Source organism: Lepisosteus platostomus, chromosome 7 (assembly GCF_059453375.1).
Source record: "Lepisosteus platostomus isolate fLepPlt1 chromosome 7, fLepPlt1.hap1, whole genome shotgun sequence".
NCBI classification, from domain to species: Eukaryota; Metazoa; Chordata; class Actinopteri; order Semionotiformes; family Lepisosteidae; genus Lepisosteus; species Lepisosteus platostomus.
Window position 1 is genome coordinate 63614786 of NC_142617.1, and position 18583 is coordinate 63633368.

General features: G+C 39.3%; 1 protein-coding gene across 3 annotated transcripts in view; it reads right to left on the reverse strand.

Annotated features, from left to right (window-relative positions):
- LOC148659463 (zinc finger protein 609-like) overlaps positions 1-18583 on the reverse strand; it is a 110798-nt gene that overhangs the window by 72509 nt on the left and 19706 nt on the right. The gene's annotated exons all lie outside the window — the stretch shown is intronic.

An 18583-nucleotide genomic window follows, 5' to 3' on the forward strand; every position in this document is an offset into this window, starting at 1 on the left:
GAACACTCACCACACACCAGCTATCAGTGGGGAGGAGAACAGAGTGATGAAGCCAATTCATAGAGGGGGATTACTAGGAGGCCATGATTGGTAAGGGCCAATGGGAAATTTGGCCAGGACGCCGGGGTTACACCCCTAATCTTTTCGAGAAACGCCCTGGGATTTTTAATGACCACAGAGATTCAGGACCTCGGTTTTACGTCTCATCCGAAGGACGGCGCCTGTTTACAGTATAGTGTCCCCGTCACTATACTGGGGCATTAGGACCCACATAGACCGCAGGGTGAGCGCCCCCTGCTGGCCCCACTAACACCTCTTCCAGCAGCAACGTTAGTTTTTCCCAGGAGGTCTCCCATCCAGGTACTGACCAGGCTCACACCTGCTTATCTTCAGTGGGTTGCCAGTTGTGAGTTGCAGGGTGATATGGGTGCTGGCAGCTCAGCATTCAATACCATAGTGCCCTCAAGGCTTGTCATCAAGCTCCAGGACCTGGGACTGAACACCTCCCTCTGTAACTGGATCCTGGACTTCTTGACAGAACGTCCGCAGGTGGTGAGGGTGGGCACCAACATATCCTCTACTGACACTAAACACTGGAGCCCCCCAAGGCTGTGTGCTTAGCCCTGTCCTCTACTCCTTATTTACTCATGATTGTGTCGCCAGGCATAACTCAAACTCCATCATTAAGTTTGCGGACGATACAACAGTCATCGGCCTGATCACAGATGGTGAAGAGTCTGCGTACAGGGAGGAGGTTGAAACCCTGGCAGCATGGTGCCAGGAGAACAGCCTCTCTCTGAACATCAGTAAGACTAAGGAGATGATTGTGGACTATAGAAAACACCAGGGAGGAGATCACAGACCTATCCACATCAATGGGACTGCAGTGGAGAGGGTCAGCAGTTTTAAGTTCCTGGGAGTTAACATCTCAGAGGACTTAACCTGGACCCACCACACCAACACCGTGGTCAAGACAGCACGGCAGCGCCTGATCTTTCTCCGCAGGCTAAAGAAGTTTGGCATGCCATCACATATCCAGGCCAGCTTCTACAGGTGAAGTATTGAGAGCATCCTGACTGGCTGCATCACTGCCTGGTATGGGAGCTGCTCCGCAAAGGGATGGCAGAGCACTGCAGAGGGTGGTGAAGTCAGCGCAGCTCATCACCGGCTGTGAGCAACCAAACATCCAGGAGATCTACTCAGCTAGATGTCTGAAGAAGGCCAGGTCCATTCTCAAGGACCCCAGTCATTCCAGTCACAAACTGTTTTCCCTCCTACTGTCCGGTAAACGGTACCAAAGCATTCGGTCCAAGTCCAACAGACTACGGAACAGCTTCTACCTCCAGGCAATAAGACTGCTAAATAGCCAACCTGCAGCTCCTTCAGCAGATCACCTGTAATGGCTACATGGACACAGTTTTCACTGTATTCAGCATAACTGCACTACTTGTATATATTGCATACACCATGGACACATAGCAGCTTTCTTATTTTAAACCTTATTTTCATAACCTCAATTTTGTGATTTTTGTGATTCTTGTGAGCTTGTGGAAAAGACATTTCATTGCCAGCAACTACTGCTGCACGCTGTATTATTGTGCATTTGATAAATAAACTTTGATTTGATTTGATTTTGATTTAAGAAAAACAAATAGATAATTACTAGGAAAAACAACTGAAATTAAAAAACCGACAACACCCTGGTTGCATAAGTGTGCACACCCTTTATGATGGGGGCTGCAGAGTTAACCAATCACATTCAAAATCATGTCCAAAGGTAAGTAGCATACACCTGCCATCAATGAAAGTGATTCTGATTAACCCCACATAAAATCAGCTGTTCCTTTAGGATTTCCTTGAAACTTCCGTGGTTGCATCCTACTAGGATAGCCATGGCCCGCAAGGAGATGACAAAACATCTACGGGATCTTATTGTTGAAAGGTACCGATCAAGAGAGTAGTATAAAAGAATATAAAAGGCATTGGATGTACCATGGATCACTGTGAAGACTATCAATAAGTGGAGGAAATGTGGCACCACAAGGACATTGCCAAGATCAGGACAACCCTCCAAAGTTGATGACAGGACAAGGAGAAAACTTATCGGGGAGGCTACCAAGAGGCCTACAGCAACATTAAAGGGACTACAGGAATTTCTGGCAGGCACATATCTGGGCTATGGGGTATGATGGCAAGGCAGAAGCCATTTCACAGAAAAAAGAACATCCAAGCCCGTCTAAAGTTTGCAAAAAAAATACAATCACCCCAAACTATGTGAAAATGTCTTGTGGTCTGATGATACAAAGGTTGAACTTTTGGGGCTTAATTCTAAAAGATATGTTTGGGGCAAACACAACACAGCTCACCATCCAAAGAACACCATTCCTACTGTGAAGCATGGTGGTGGCAACATCATGCTTTGGGGCTGCTACTCTTCAAGGCTCTAGTCAATATAGATGGGATAATAACCAGCTCCAAATATCAAGATATTTTGGCACAAAACATGCTGGCCTCTGTCAGAAAGCTGAAGATGAAGAGGAATTTCACCTTCCAACATAACAACCCAAAGCACACATCCAAGTCAACCAAGGAATGTCTTCAGAAAAGGAAGATCAAAGTCTTGGAATGGCCCAGTCAGAGCCCAGACCTAAATCCCATAGAAAACCTGTGGAATGACGTAAAGAGGGCTGGGCACAGGAGACCCCCTGGGAATTTGAAGGAGCTTGAACTTTTTTTGTAAGGAAGAGTGGGATAAAATTGCAATGTCCAGGTGTGCAAAGTTGATAGAGACTTGATAAAGATGGGGGGGGTGCATACTTATGCAACCAGGGTGTTATAGGTTCTTTAATTTAAATTATCTTTCCTAATAATTATCTATTTGTTTTTCTCTTGAATTGTGTTGTTTGCAAGGTCACATTAAAGATGGAAAAATGTCTGGCATGATTTATCTTGATTTCCGGCTTTACATCACACAAACCTGCAATTTCAATAAGGGTGTGTAGACATTTTATATCCACTGTATATCTTTTTACAACCATGAATGAACATACAACATATGAAGTCATGTTGTGATTGTATATGGAAGAAGTCAAGAGAAGAATGTTGTCTCCCACCATCAAAGTTCTGAAAATGAAGTATCTGCTGGTCAACAAAATCTCAAAGCATCAGAGAAAACCTAGGACTCAAAGACATATGGAATCCATTTCCTCAAGAACCTGAAGGTGACGTCAGTGGTGGACAGAGACCGAAACAGACAGTCATCTGAAATCATTGTCAATGACAAATCAAACTGTGAAACCATTGGATGGACGCTAATGCTTTAACACACGGTTTAACACAAACCCTAATTTAAAGGAGTTTTAATTAACAGGATTTTGCAAAACCTTCATTGTAGTACATTGATATACCATTACATTTTAAGCTATCAAAATACAAATTTCCATGATCATAATTGATGTAATTATGTGTTCTAACTTTCCTCTGAGTCAGATATGCTTGGAACGTATATAAAATGACCTAGATAATGTCATGCAATCAGAAGGCTTAGCATCACTAGCTAATGAAGTATAAAGGGCACTGAGGATGAGGCCGCATTTCATCAGCAGCTGCAAAAACAAGAGAATGGGAATATTATCTATTTGTAAGACAGATTTTCCCATTTCTCTGGGGGAAATAATTGCTTTGGATCCCGATGAAAGGAGTGATCTCGCGAAGACTTGTTACAGACTAACAGACTTGAGGTTACAGTGTTGTAAAGACTAAGACGTGAAAAACTCCACCTTTCAACCTTCCAGAGTAGAGAAAGAGGGACTGTCAAGCACAGCTCAGCAAATGCTCCAGTAACAACTGGAGTTGTCTCCCAGTTTGCCCAGAGGAGAGAAAGAGTTCCGTTTTGTAGAGATCTCTAAAGAGGCGCCATTCGGCTACATCAGGGAACATTACTGATTTTGCTCTCCAGAAGTCACAAACGTCTCGTGTGAATAAAGCAGTTTTCTTTCAGGAGTCCTCTTTCAAGGGACTTACCATATGAATACATTAGAGTGGCCCTTTTTCCTCCGAAACAATGAAGGGCACAGCCACAGAGAAAAGAGAGGGGGGAGGGGAGGCTGTTAAGTCACTTTCCTTTCAAACAGCCACCAGAAGAAAGCCACAAAGATGTTCTGTGGCCTGTCTTTCCATCACTGACAAATCAATAACGGTACTTAACCCTCCTGCACTGTGTGGGGTTATCACTCTGCCCTGGATGCAGCTCATTAACCTATAGCATTGCAAAAAAAAAACACTGAATATTTTGAATGCTTATTGAATTTTTTATTGGTATATATCTTATCACTACAAGGAGTATAACGTAGCTACTGCTTCAGCTCTTTAAGGAGTATAAAGATGGGACACCACCAGACAACAAAAGATATTTCCATTGCAAAATGTTAAAATAGTTAGTGGTCAAGGCAACGTTTCCGCAGGTCTTTCCTCCCGGCGGCTGTCAGGGTCTATAACGCTGCCCTAGGCTAGGACTGTTAGCCCTTCATCTGCTCGTCTATGGGCAGCATGTTGCTCTATTGTACTTTTTTTTGGACACTCAATCTGTATGTACCTATGCACATTTTGCACATATTTTATTGTTTTTACAGTGACTATGAGCATATTTTGCACACACCTATGTATTTATTTTTATTTATTTTATATTTATTTGGCATTACTGTACATATTTTAATTTTTTGTCTATTCTGATGTCTGTTTTTTTGCTTGAGTTGGGCTGGACTGCTCGAACACCTCAATTTCCCTTCAGGATCAATTAAGTCTTATCTATCTATCTAGTTTCAAGATATGATTCAATAATATTTGGAAGAGAAGACCCCTAATCACACCTCTGCCAACCTGCATGGTTTCTCTTTTTTTTCAGATTGACTTCATGTCCTTCTCACGACTGTCACCTTCCAATATTTAGAAGATTATAAACAGCTGAGTTTCACTGCAGTAAACTCAACCTTCAAATTATTTAACAGTATTTGCAAATGCAACCGAGCCCAAAGACAGATCAGCAAACATTAGCACACTGACTTGGGCTCTGGAGACCTGCTTCTGCCTCCAGTCCACAGCAGGGTCATAGTGTAAGAAAAGAAGAACCAAATGTCTGACAGCACCTGTCTAAAAGGCCCTCACTAGATTTTTAAAAGGCAAAGTCCAGTGACAGGAAATGTTCAGTAACAATCAACAATTCAACACTGATGCACACAAAAGGGGAAATGGCAAACTGGGGAATTTAAAGGAGTGTCTGAAGGATCCTACTTCATTTTCAGTCTGTTGGTAAAGAGTTAAAGTAGACCCATAGCGCCTGCTCACACAAAACAAAAGACTATGTGGCCCGGGCAGTACCTAGTTTGTGTCCGGATCACGCAGAACTGCTGATACACTCTCACAGGATCTATTCCCTCTGCTCGGGCTCAATAGCTCGGCAACACGCATTGATTAAAGATACTTGCTGTTAAGAGGCCAGATGGTATGAATGAAGGGCACTTGTCTGTTCTAATCCTCTCTGCTTCAGTTGTGCATATCTAAATGGTTAGTGGAATTTTGAAATTTAATTTTGTGAATTAAGGGAGAAAAAAATTTGGAAAGCACCACATAAAATAATTGAAACTATTCTAGCTGAAGTCGCTTAAGTCCCAAAAACTATCATAAAAAACTAAAGCACATACAGTAATGAGAATTCCCTCTGCTCTTTTTTTAAAGATTTTAAAACCTCACAATAACTGCATTTCACTAGCTCCTCACATGTACAAGAGGCTATACTTCACGCCCCACTGAAGTACAGTGCCTACTCAGGTGACTGAAGCTCTCCCACTGCACTGTAGATCAGGTAGAGAGTTGAGAAATTGCGGCACCAATGAAATTAAAGGGGAAATGTAGAGGCCAGATGGTGTAAGACCCAAACGGAATTCAGGACACCAAAGTTATCACCCCCTCTCTTCTGAACAATGCCTTGGGGTCTTTAATGACCAAGCAGTCAGAGCCACCTGAAGGAGAGCACGTCCTACAACACAAGACCTACATACTGTGGCATTGGTCTGGAAATTCTAGGCCAGAGGAAAGAATGCCTACTTGGTCTACCAACATCTTGCACAAGAAAGCAGGTTTTCCCTAATGGCTTTCCATTTGAACATTGATCAGACCCAGCTTTGCTTAGTTTCTGCAATCAGATCAGAGAACCTTGGACACAACCTGAACCTATAGTGTAAGTCAGTTAATATATAACCTGTTCAGAACAGAACTCACTTAGTTCAAGGCCTTAGTTTTAAAATAGTGACATTTTGCAGAATTACCCAACCAAAATCAGAAGTTCCAGTAGCGTTTGACAGATTGGTTTTAAATTCTAACACTTCAATAATTTCTCCTTTCTTCCTTAATAGTTTAGTTGGTATATTCACCTATATAAATATCGGGCAACAAATCATATTTTTAGCCCTAAAACCAGCTCAAATTTTTAAACCCTTGAAGTACTTGACAGTTCTAAGATGTGCAGATTTTTGGCTGAAAGCCTTCCTTGTCAAAAATGTTCTCAATACCAACATAAATCATCCCACATGCACTGTCTTTTCCATTGCTGGAAATGTGATAATTCTCCAACCATGCAGAGTAATGCAACTAACCATAAATATTTAATTTCCCATCTTCTGCTTTGCACTGTTCAAACAATGTCCCACACCACAACAGCACATGGATTTCTTCGTCTGTAATTAAATTTACATATCTGAAAGGACATTATTTTAAAGATGCAAGATAAACAAAGACCACTACTGACTAACCTCAGAAATCCACCAAAGGCACATTAAAGGCATTTCTGGGCAAAGAAAGCTTTCATCATTCCAGAATGCAGACACCACTGTCTACCTGCTGTTATGTTGTGCATGATTATCCTATTACTATAGCTCATGGAAACCCAGACTTATGCACAAACACAACTTGAGTTAATTAATGATTTTAAGAACTGTGCATTGCGTGAACGGAGAATGATATATATGCACAGACTTTCCAGTTGTCTCTTTTAAAGATTCTAATTGGTTCCCTTTACCTGATACTTGAGGCTGGAAGTACAGCTCATTTGTCTGAAAGATAAGTGGCCAGGACTGCTTTCCTCATCAACAATTTACACAAGAATCACCATCCTGTTTGCAAAGCAATAATGATGTTGGTCAGAATATCACAATCCCTGCATTGCAACTGAAACCTCCTGCGTTGACCACTTAAAAACAATATATAAAAATATTGTTGCCACCGTCACACCAACTGAAATTCCAGAGACTTCACAAAATGGAAAAATATGAACATTCTGGCCACAAACTTTAAACTCGCGCAACTGGTACAAATTCCCTTTTCCTGGTACGGTATCATACATTCTCCTGTTATCTACTGACAGCAAAGGGAGTTCTCAACTTTTGAAAACCTCAATAGATAAAAAACGAGCACTGTCAAAGGCATCCATCAGTTGTCCATTTTCACTCGACGACTTTAATCGCGGTGCTACAGCAGCGTTCAAGTGGGATGTTCTACTACTGAGCCCTTTCCTGTCATGCTCTCTCACTGATAGTCTCCATGGCGACACAAGGAACTGACTTCTGATTGAGAGCTGTTGTGATATTTCTCAATGACCTGTTCGATATTAGTTTGCCACGTTTCCATTTAAGGACGGTTTGTGAATATGGGGGATTGCTCTTCCACTGCAATTTGTGTGCTGCACTGTAACATTGGTATTCAATTTAAGATAGAAAAATTAAGTCCAGGACATAAATCCAGTAGAGTTTAGCAAGTACATGACTGTAATGGGATGAAAAAAAAGGAATATTTTTTCCCACAATTTGCAAACCATCTACAGCACCACAAAATATCTAGTTCATTCATAAATTACAGTTCATATCTTTCACACATAACATTTACATTAATTTTTTAGAGTACACTTTGCTTTCTTCAAAAATATGGGAAATATCACCCCGAGTAGGTGCTAATTTAAACTGAAAAATACTAAAGCATTTTTTGAAAGGACAATTTTAAACATCAGATTTTCAAAATACACATTCATAGCCTGAATTTTCTTTTGTTAAAACTAGCCTCGTCTTCAGTACAGGTTGCTGCATATTAATTAGTCTATGGTCCTTTTCCTTTCTTTCAGTCTGATGTATTCTAAGAGCCCAAGAACAGGTGGTTTTTCAGATAGAGGCACATAAAACACACACAAGCAGAATGCTGCTGGCACTTTCTGTGCTGCTGGTATTCTTTTTAGAGGCTGTAAATAACCGCAATAAAACTTTTCACTTGCAATTCTGTTCCACATTCCTGCAAACAGTTAAAAAAAAGGTGTTCAAACTCACTGTAGCTTAGTAATTGAGCCCTCTAATTTTAAAGAGTCAAAATGTCAAATAGCACTAGTCCAATTCAAATACAAACGTTAGTGAGATGTGTAGCTGGATACAAATAACATCTCAGGTCAGACAGAACGTTCTTTTCCAAGTATTGCAACATAGCTGATCTTGCTTCTAAACATCGACAAAAAGGGATAGTTTTGTTCACCCGAGCTCATTCTTATTGAACTGAAGCAAATAATAGTTTAGTATCAATATAATCTTTAGTTACCAACTGGAGAAGCCTACAAATCTTGAATAATTGGGACTTTCTAAGCCCACAGCTGACTTGTGGAGAAATCTGCAGTGATATACAGTGACGAACAATCTCACTAAACATTTTACGTTTTTGGAAATACAGTTAAAGTATCTCGCATAAACTGGCTTCCAGTTAATCTCGCACACATTGATGCATTGTTAAGAAATAATTACACTTTAAGTTCTATCATATACAAGGGAGTCTATATCTCATACAAATCAAGGCAAAAACACACAGGAGAAAAGAGAAATGGGCTCTATCAAGATGACTGGTGTGACTATTTCAACAGTTCCAGGAAAATCATCCCACATGCACGGTCTTTTCCATTGCTGAAAATGTGATAACTCTCCAACCATGCAGAGTAATGCAACTAACCATAAATATTTAATTTCCCATCTTCTGCTTTGCACTGTTCAAACAATGTCCCACATCACAACAGCACATGGATTTATTCTTCTGTAATTAAATTTACATGTCTGAATGGACATTCAGGAGAAAAGGAGAAAAGGAGAAATGGGCTCTATCAAGATGACTGGTGTGACTATTTCAACAGTTCAAGGAAAATTCCTCTCAAGTGGGTATTAGATGTTATACTTTCACATCTCATACTGAGAGTGCTCAGGTCATATTATATCCGTAGAGGAGTGTATCAGCTGTGACTGATTTTTCACAGAGATGACAAAGAAAAGTTACATCTTTATTCCCATCTCATCATAGTCAGAAAAAATTATTACACAAGTAATTAGACAAAAATTGACTAATTAAGCATCTTTAATTTAATTAAACTTTGGAACCTCCCCCATGTAAAATTACCAATTTGTTCTGCCTTGTTGTGATGTTTAGTATTTGAGGGTCATGTTCATCCAGCCATGCAAGAGCTCATACACTTGAGGGATGCACACTTAAGAATGACCTAATACCAGTTTAAATGTTCAGGCTGCGGTATGTGGTAGTGTGATTTTAATCATTTGTATTTTACTCATCGTTATGAGACATGCAAGAAACACACAACTACATTAATGCATTGGCAGAGTGTAACTTACATAAACATGAAGTGACAGTATATATATATAATGTGTGCTTTATTTTTTTATTTGCCCTGTGAATATTATAATTCAACATGTGAAACTATACATTTATTTGACTTAAATGGAGGTGTTTTTGAGCCCAAAACAAAAGTGAGACTAATTTCATGAAACCAAAACAGCTCTTTCTGTAGAACCTCCTAAAAAATAAAACTAATCATGAAAAAGCATATTTTGCAACCCTGACATATGCATTCATGGTATATATTGATTTCTCAGTTATTTTGAATTCCTATTTCTTTGCTAAATATTTGAAGACAACCAGTTGCTTCAGAAGAAGTCAGAATAAACTAGTCCATGAAAGCTGGTGAAAACGAAGACTTGGCTAGACAAAGCATTCAAAAGTAGTGGCTCATAATGAATCCAACTGATTTTTTTTTTAACTTCACTGCACACAGCCTACATCTTTGCAAGCAGAAGGCTCCCTAGTTTATCTAACTATGTTAAGCCGCTTCTTGGCAGAAGGGATTTATCGAACTCGCTTCATACTACTATGGCCGAGGCAGATCCCCCATTGCTCATTCCTGTGTTGGACCGACATCAGTTGTTCTCTTACGGACGCAGTTTGTCTTGAGCACAGAGTTCTGCTGACCTGATGGGAGCTCTCTGCATTATTTAGCTCTCATTAGGCTACGGGAGAGTCCCAAATGGCTCCTGAACTTTACACACCAGGCCTATAACTCACGGTTTTCAACATCAGTGGACTGAATCAGGTTTGTCTCCCCTGCCCACATAAACTGTGCTCAGCAGCGATCCGATCACCCCTGCCTGTCGGATCTCCCAGATGGCCTATCATGAAGGGGTGGGGGTGGGGGTGGGGAGGGGTGCAGCTGGCACATTTGTTTGAGAAGACAGATGCTCAACCTAATTTACCCTCCACCTTTAAAGCAAAGTGTGGGATCGATTGCCAGTTGACCTACTGTACATTTTGACACCCTTTGTGCCAAATGACGTGGCTATCCCATCATCCTTTGGAGCTGGAGCCGTGCCCTTTTCAAAGATGTAACCATAGAAAATTGTGATCCAGCCAAATGTCAATCTATCACCACTCCTCTTGGTGAGCTAGTTTCCCTAGATTTGTTCCAATGACTGTCTGATTATAGGTAAGTCAAAGCAGCATTTTTCAGCATAGTTTAGTCATCCTGTACGTACAGTATACTTTTTATGTTCATATAATTTTGAACATGTAGATGCTATGAACCAGATGAGAAACCTGGATTCTCCTTTCATTGATGAATACAAGAAGCACACACTTGTAGCAGGTCATATTAATCTGAGTGGGATACGCTGGAAAGTAAATCGTTTAGATATAAAACTAGAGTTGCAAACAGCATCTACCCATCCAATCCATTTACAAAATATATTCAGTAGTACACTATAATTCTCTCTACACTTACAAACATACAGTTCTCTCAAAGTATATTCAGTTCTTTCTACTGGAACTGATCTTTCCTCTATGACAGAGTACAGCTCTATTTTTCCAGTGTGTGCAGAGAATTATTAACCATTTTAAAAATGTCTTTTAATAATAAAGGTTTCAAAATGCTTTAGGCAAGACAAACACTATGATGTGCACACAAGACAATTAAAAAAAACAATGACAAAACCACAACATAAAAATAAAGAAAGGTCCCCAGAAGAAGACCACATGAATCACATCACACAATACTGTGTACTTGATGAATTATTCCCTACCACTAGGTCTAAAAACAAACGCATAAGCTTCTGCCAGTAACTATATACGTGCAAACACCAGAGCAAATGGAAATCATCCTGCAGACCGCAGAACAACAATGCAATAGAACAGCAGAACAGCCAACAATCAAATTTCATAATTGGTTTCTCTTTGAGAATGGAACACAAAACTACTGATCACATCAAAGCAAGTTGCAACTTCCATTTAAAGCTGTTAGTTTAGACCTTACATTTTGATCATGCCCTTGTTTTTGCTTTACAAAGTGCAATTGTCTGTTAATGTGCAAATACAACTCCCACACATATTACAAGCACTCAACAGAAGCAACTGTTGCAACAAGAATTAAAAAAAAAACTTTGTTGCAACACTTTTTTTTCATGCACCCTGACACCTACACATAAGACAGTAAAGGCAGGGTGCCCACATTCTCTTATCATTTGCTCTAAAAACATTGCATGTATTAAATAGTGGAACATCTCTCATGCCTAGTGAACAGGCGTAGTCTTTCTCTCTAAAGGCAGCTGAGAAGTTGATTTCTCTCAGGGGACTTAAGGCTTTTCAGTTGACAAATATCCATGTGTATACATAATTAGCAGTATGAAAAAGTAATTGGCTACTGGGTTGTGTGCTTGAGCTGGGTTCAAGAAAAGCAAGCCATTGGCAGTACAAGGGACGTGAATCAAGGACTTTCAAGTCTGCCGCATTTCCTTCAAGCAAATGTTGGTGCATAAAAACCCCAGCATCTCATTTCAATGAGCAATAATATCATTTCTGATGAGGCACCAGACGTAAGTATAGGAACCTGATATCTTGTTGAACTATAAAAACATTTTACCAAGTCAAAATGAACAAGACAGTCATTTTGACATTCCCACTTCACTAGGTCTCCTGGATCACCAAAATATAGGATACATTTTGACCCACAGCACTATTGTTTTGGGTTATTGGGTTATTTGCATCTCAGTAAACCCATTTTGTGCCCGATACATGACAAGTATGCAAAATCCTCTGATTCTGGCACTGAGAAAGTCAACCCAGTGAACCTGTTGAGAGAACACAACTGGAAACTACTTCTATGGATTTCTTTATGCAAAGCGTTGGGGGGATTGGGAAGAAGCTACCTAGGCTTATCCCAACCCTGGTTTCCATCAATAAACAGCTGGAATAGATCTTCAGATCAATTAGCTACTAACAAATAAATGAGATGGGTTACAAAGGCTGTGGCCTTTTCTCCTTTCTTTTGTTCTTAATCCAAAGTAAAAGTGCCTTGGAACAGTCAATTATAGATTATGATTTTCATAAAACAGTTTTAAAACTGAATTAAAAATATAGGAAATACTGCCTGTATTAGAAAAAACAAAAAAAAACTGACACCTACAAAGTTACACAAATTGTAACACAGACTCCTCTAACACATAATGTAACTTAAATGGTGTCATGTAGAACCATTAGGACTGTCAATCTACAAGTGAAGATGACATTTCAGGAGCATTCCCACACCTAGCATTGAACCCACAGCAATCCCACAAGACAAGAAGATAAACTGAAACATTCCGCTTCCCAAAAATTCCTCAACACTTAATATACCCCATCCAAGTGAGCTATACATAATGAGAGCTACATTTAGATACTGAAACATGACACACTGGCACCAGCCCTGGCTGTTAACACTTCATCGATCAACGTTTTAACTCCAGCAGAGAGCCTTTTATGCAAACATCACATCTCCAAGTGCAGTTCTGACAGATAGTACCACGAGGAAAATGTGTTGAAATATATGAGGAACTGTCCGTAAACAAAATTCCCCTTTTTGAAAAAATGAAGTCTTTATTAAAATGTAGCGTGTATGTGTTCTCAAGTGGGGAAAATCCACTAAGGTGTAAAGATAAGCTGGGGTTTATTGCAGAGCACTTGTGAAGATGCTTAGTTCCCATGTAACTCTTCTGCTTAGGGCTTTACTGAACATAAAAACACCTTATAAATTCTGAAAAAGAAGTGGAAGTGTTTGTGTTGTACACAGGGTTTTAAATTATTAACAACTCCAGTCCACAATTCTTCAAATTATAATTAAATGATTTCTTATTCGTTAACATGCTTTTTTGGTTGATCTGTCTAACAAGAAAGCCCTTGGGATCCCCATTATTAAGGATGCAGACTTTATTAGTTATATTCCCTAGTGTTGCAGTCCATAGGAGATGCTTTTTACAATGAGTACACTTGCCTTGAATTTGCCAACGGAGCAAATTACAATACTGACTCACTGAGAGGCAGTTTACGAGTTATTACATCCCAGAAAGCACAGACATCGGGGAAAACAATGGCGCTTGTCTTGCTCGGTGACTGATATGCATCTGTTAACAGCCACACGGAAACAGAACTTGAGAAACAACAGGGCTAAAAATACCGATTACAACTCCAGTGAAGTATTTCATGGGCATGTAATGAATGAAAATTAAACAGTGAAACTTCCTTCACAAGGGATTGGCAAACAGCTTGAACAGAGAAGGACAACCTACCAAATTCTTTAAACCTGGGTCCTCAATCCAAATAACTTCTTGTTCAGCATGTTTCTTCAACAAAACATATAAAATATATTTGACTGAAATTGCTGGGATCATTCGCAAATGTGTTATGTGAGCAAACTGGGGTTAATTGACTATAATCTGTCAAAGAGATCGGTGGATTCAGGTGATTAACCAAAAACACACTCTCTGCCCAGACTAGTGTGCCCTCAAATATTAAAATAATAAAAATGTGTTTTTTACTTCCTCCAATATAAATTGTAAATTCAGAAAAAAAACAAGCTAGCAAAAAAGGGAGGCAAGATCAAAACCTATTTGCTAAGCTGCCTTTTCGAACAGCGAGGCTTTTTGGTCTCCAATGTCTAAGAAAGCCTTAGCAAAATGTGAAAGTAAACTGGAATGGCAAAGGCTTGACTAGGATGTGTCATGTTTGAAAAACATTAAGGAGTTGTGTCTAATAAAAAAAGATACTTTTATAAGAGCATGAACACTCAAACCGTAAGTCAGAAGCAACTATGACTTATGGACTTAAATAAGGAGTCTTGCTAGACGCTTGAAAATCCTTTATTGTCGCCTACTAACTTATCCTGAGGGAGAGGCTTTTAAGTTCAAGGAAGCAGGAAACTAATTGAATTCCATGCTCCCTTTTCTTTCACTTATTCTATGCATTTCAAAAAAACATTCTTTGGATTTTAAACTCAAGATATTTCTTTCTTAAAGAAATATTCTATATCTTAGACTGGACATTTTCAACCCTTCATATAAAAGAGATGGAGAGCTTCAGTGATAGTGCAGGACAACACACAATTCAAACACTAAAATAAATTTAAGAGTGAATGAAAACTGAAATACTATCAATGGCAGACGGCCCTGCCTTTGACACAAATTTTGTACCTTTTTTTTTTACGTTGGAGATAACACTCTTTCAACAACGTACTATTAAGAGACGAGAGTACACCTTTCGAACAATAAAAATCAGAAAAGCAAAAATCGAGAGCAAGTGGAAGGAAACTTTGACACAGACAGAGACAGAAACATGGCTCTACTGATTTCATGACTATAGAAATACAGGGTGGATTCTAATGTTCATTTTCAAACCAAGAACCTAAATGGTATCTCAGTAACATGCCCAAGATTTGCCAGAGACCTAAATAATTCACCATTTTTGTCAGAGATGTAAGGCAGCCAACAGAACATCCTTCTATTTTCTCTAGAAGGGATCCCAAACAGTATGAGAGATATTTCCAGAGAAACAGCTGTCACAACCAGAGCTAAGAGGGAGTCTTCGCACTGAACAAGTGACAATCTGTCGAAAACCCACTGGATGCATTTTTTTAAGTTTATATTTTTTTAAATATAAACGTACTTTGGATAAATCTTGAGTACATACCTATAACAATAAATTCAAAACTCCATGTGTGGGCTTGCAGTATTTATCCTCCATATCATCACATCAATATTTGACACAGAAGGCTGAGAATACAATTGTGTAGCCTATTCTAGGAGTTCAAGTGTTTGCAGTTCCATTCCACTAATTTTTCCTACCAAGACAGTTACCACTAATGCCAATAACTGAATCAGAAAAGCACACATATTTAAAACACTATTAGCTCTGCTTTGCTGACCTTTAGATGTGTGTTAGGCCAATGACCTTATTCAGTAGCAGCAACTTGTATTGCAGTGTTCATTAATTAGGGCTTGTTTCCATTTGCCATCAATAGGGCAGTGAAGTCCCTTTTTCATTAAATGAAATATATATCCTTTTCTTCCATGTCTGTGAGACTTATGACATGTGTCATGGGCAGTTTGATTGGGATAGCACAATTTGAAATGAGGCACTGATGTCGTAGTCATTTCCAACACCGATAATGAAGTTTCTCTGAACATGGGGTATGTAAAAAAAAAGGATTTGATGAGCTATAAGCATGCTGGGTAGAACATTATGTTCTTGACAGTTACTTTTCATGTTCTTTCCCATGCCTGGGAAGAACATATTATAAAATATCATATTGATTGAGATATAGAAGTGTGAAAAAAATGAATAGAATTGCAAGAAACATTTTCACTCTGCAAGGAAAGGTCTTACACTATGGGAGCTGCTGAAAATAATTTATTCGTTCACTGAATATGAGCTGTCTGCATGTAATGGAACAAGATGTTATAGAGTGGGCAGCCACGTCAGTGTGCGAGTTACAAAGGAACAAGTAGAGGATAATTCCATGCTGAAAAGTAAAACGAAAAAATGTTTTGGCCATGTTAGATTGGTTTGGCATCAATTACAGAGCAGGTGTTTCATTTCTTATCAGTTGCCCCACAACGGCCTAGATATTTCATTCGCATGACGGGTGAAGCTACACTGAAAAACTGTATCAACTGTGTTCGATCTAAAAAAATGCTAAAGCATTTTCCTTCGGAATTAAGACTTATGGAGAAAAAAGAAAACCATGATTCGGTAAGGCTTTAATTCCAGTACTATCAGAAGAACAGATTTACTGCAGACATCACAGGTTTCAATTTTTAAAGTTTCTAAGTACCAACCTTAATAACCTGACTTTGATGATACAGTACTGAAAATGGAGCATTTGGACAAACCCTGTATTGAGACAGAAACATTAATCGCATGCACTTTGAAGCATTTAGTGATTTACTTCAATGGTGCTCACCAACTGCTGACAATCAGGATTTCCTGCAGTGAGATGTTTACACAGTACCAATCATGCAACCAGAGGCTTCCTATAAGTCTAATCATAAAAGGATGAGTGGCTTTCAAGATAAAGGGGAAAAGGAATGTGACATACACACACACACCAGGCTCAAGAATAAAAAGCAGCTGTGGCCCATACTTTGCATCTTTCCAACCACTATCTTTCCATGACAAAACACTACAGGAAAACACGAAGACCTAATCTGTAGCCACCCGGCAGCTATTAAAGAACCAGTCCCTCAATCAGACAGAGTTTCAAATTGTTTCTGTCATCTTTCAAAGCCTCCACTTCAGTCTCCTTGGGCTTCAAAGTGAATCTGGAAGAATGTGAATATACAGTAAATTTATACCTCAATTCTTATTCACTGCGTACAGCAGAAAACCTTGCGTGTCACATATCTCAGGTGAACTCAAGGTAGAAGTTCCAGGAAATATTCTGCTCCCCAGTTCCCTACTCAGCTACAGCCGCTTTGTCCTTCTTTCAGGAACACCATCAAAAAAGCAGCAATATTCTAAATGCATAAAATACAGAGCACAACAAAATCCAACATGGATCTGTCTTGCTGACAAGGTAATAACATGCAAAGCAGATAAGGCTATCCTTTTGACACTCTGCAGAATTCATTTGCATGGCTGATTCCCCAGCCATTATAAGGTGTACTCTGTGAGAGAAACATGCATTCCACTTGTGGCGATCTTGTCAAGAGCCATCATTCTGCTTACAGAAGCATGTGATTATATAGCATTACATCTACAGATTGACAGATCTCACATTCTCCTGATGCAACCACACAAGGCGCTAACACCCACATTCAGGAGTTACTCCCAGGCTTCGACTCAGCCTTTAAAAACAATGGTGCATTGCCTCTAGCTGTTTTTCTGGTTTCGTCGTTCCAGTCTGAAGGTAAAAACATTTTTACAGATTTAACAGCAATGCACCCCATGAACTGGTTCACCCTGATCTGCTCCACAACAGGCTAAGAACAGAATATATACTGTGGCATCATGCATGTGGTATTTACTTAATACTGACCATACTTCTGTTGATATCTTTCCTCTGGAGATTGCATCCCGTTCTAATGATGTCTAACACAGATACAGGGCTTCACACACACACAGACAAGTAACTTTATTAGAAGCAAGCTACACTTGCCATTTAACTGATCTAGAGATGGAAGTCAGGTTGATGATAGGAGACTACAATGTCTGGAGAAGATAAATGCTTTGGAACACTGAGAGAGATTTAGTACAATTTGTAGGTGCAAGCTTGTAGGCTGCTCAGAAGCAGAAGCAGCCAGATCAAAGCATCGTGGGCAAAAATCGTATCATTAAATGTTATAATATAGTGCACCACCATACACCAAATCTCAGATATTTAATGCTGAGCCACCTACCCCAATGATGCAGTCAAACAGTGTTGAATTAAAGACATTATGATCAACCTTATTTGGGATAATTTAAGCAAAGTCTAGTACTTTGCTTGTTCTATGTCCCTACATAAAAAACACAGAAATAAAAAAATCCAAGAACTCATTGCCTTTTACTCTTCGTGGAACATTTCAGAAAGGTTAGCTATCAATAAAACAGAAACTGAAGGCTTCTATGCTCCTGACAGAGCTTCTGCACAATGTAATCCTGCATCATGTGACTTTTGAACACTGCATCCCATCATGTGCTACAGATTCATTTTTCTTTGAAACTACAAAGTTACTTAATTTAACACAGCCTTTTGTAATTATTGCATTCCAATTGAGAAAACATGACTTTAGCCATAAGGTTCTTTTCGATGCCAACAGTTAACTTCCTTCTTTAGTCACTGACAGAAAAAAATGAAACGTTTTTTTAAATTTCTTTTTGAATTGCAGGAAACACCTATGAAATTTAGATCAATACATGGTGCAATTTCACCACTATGAGGCAT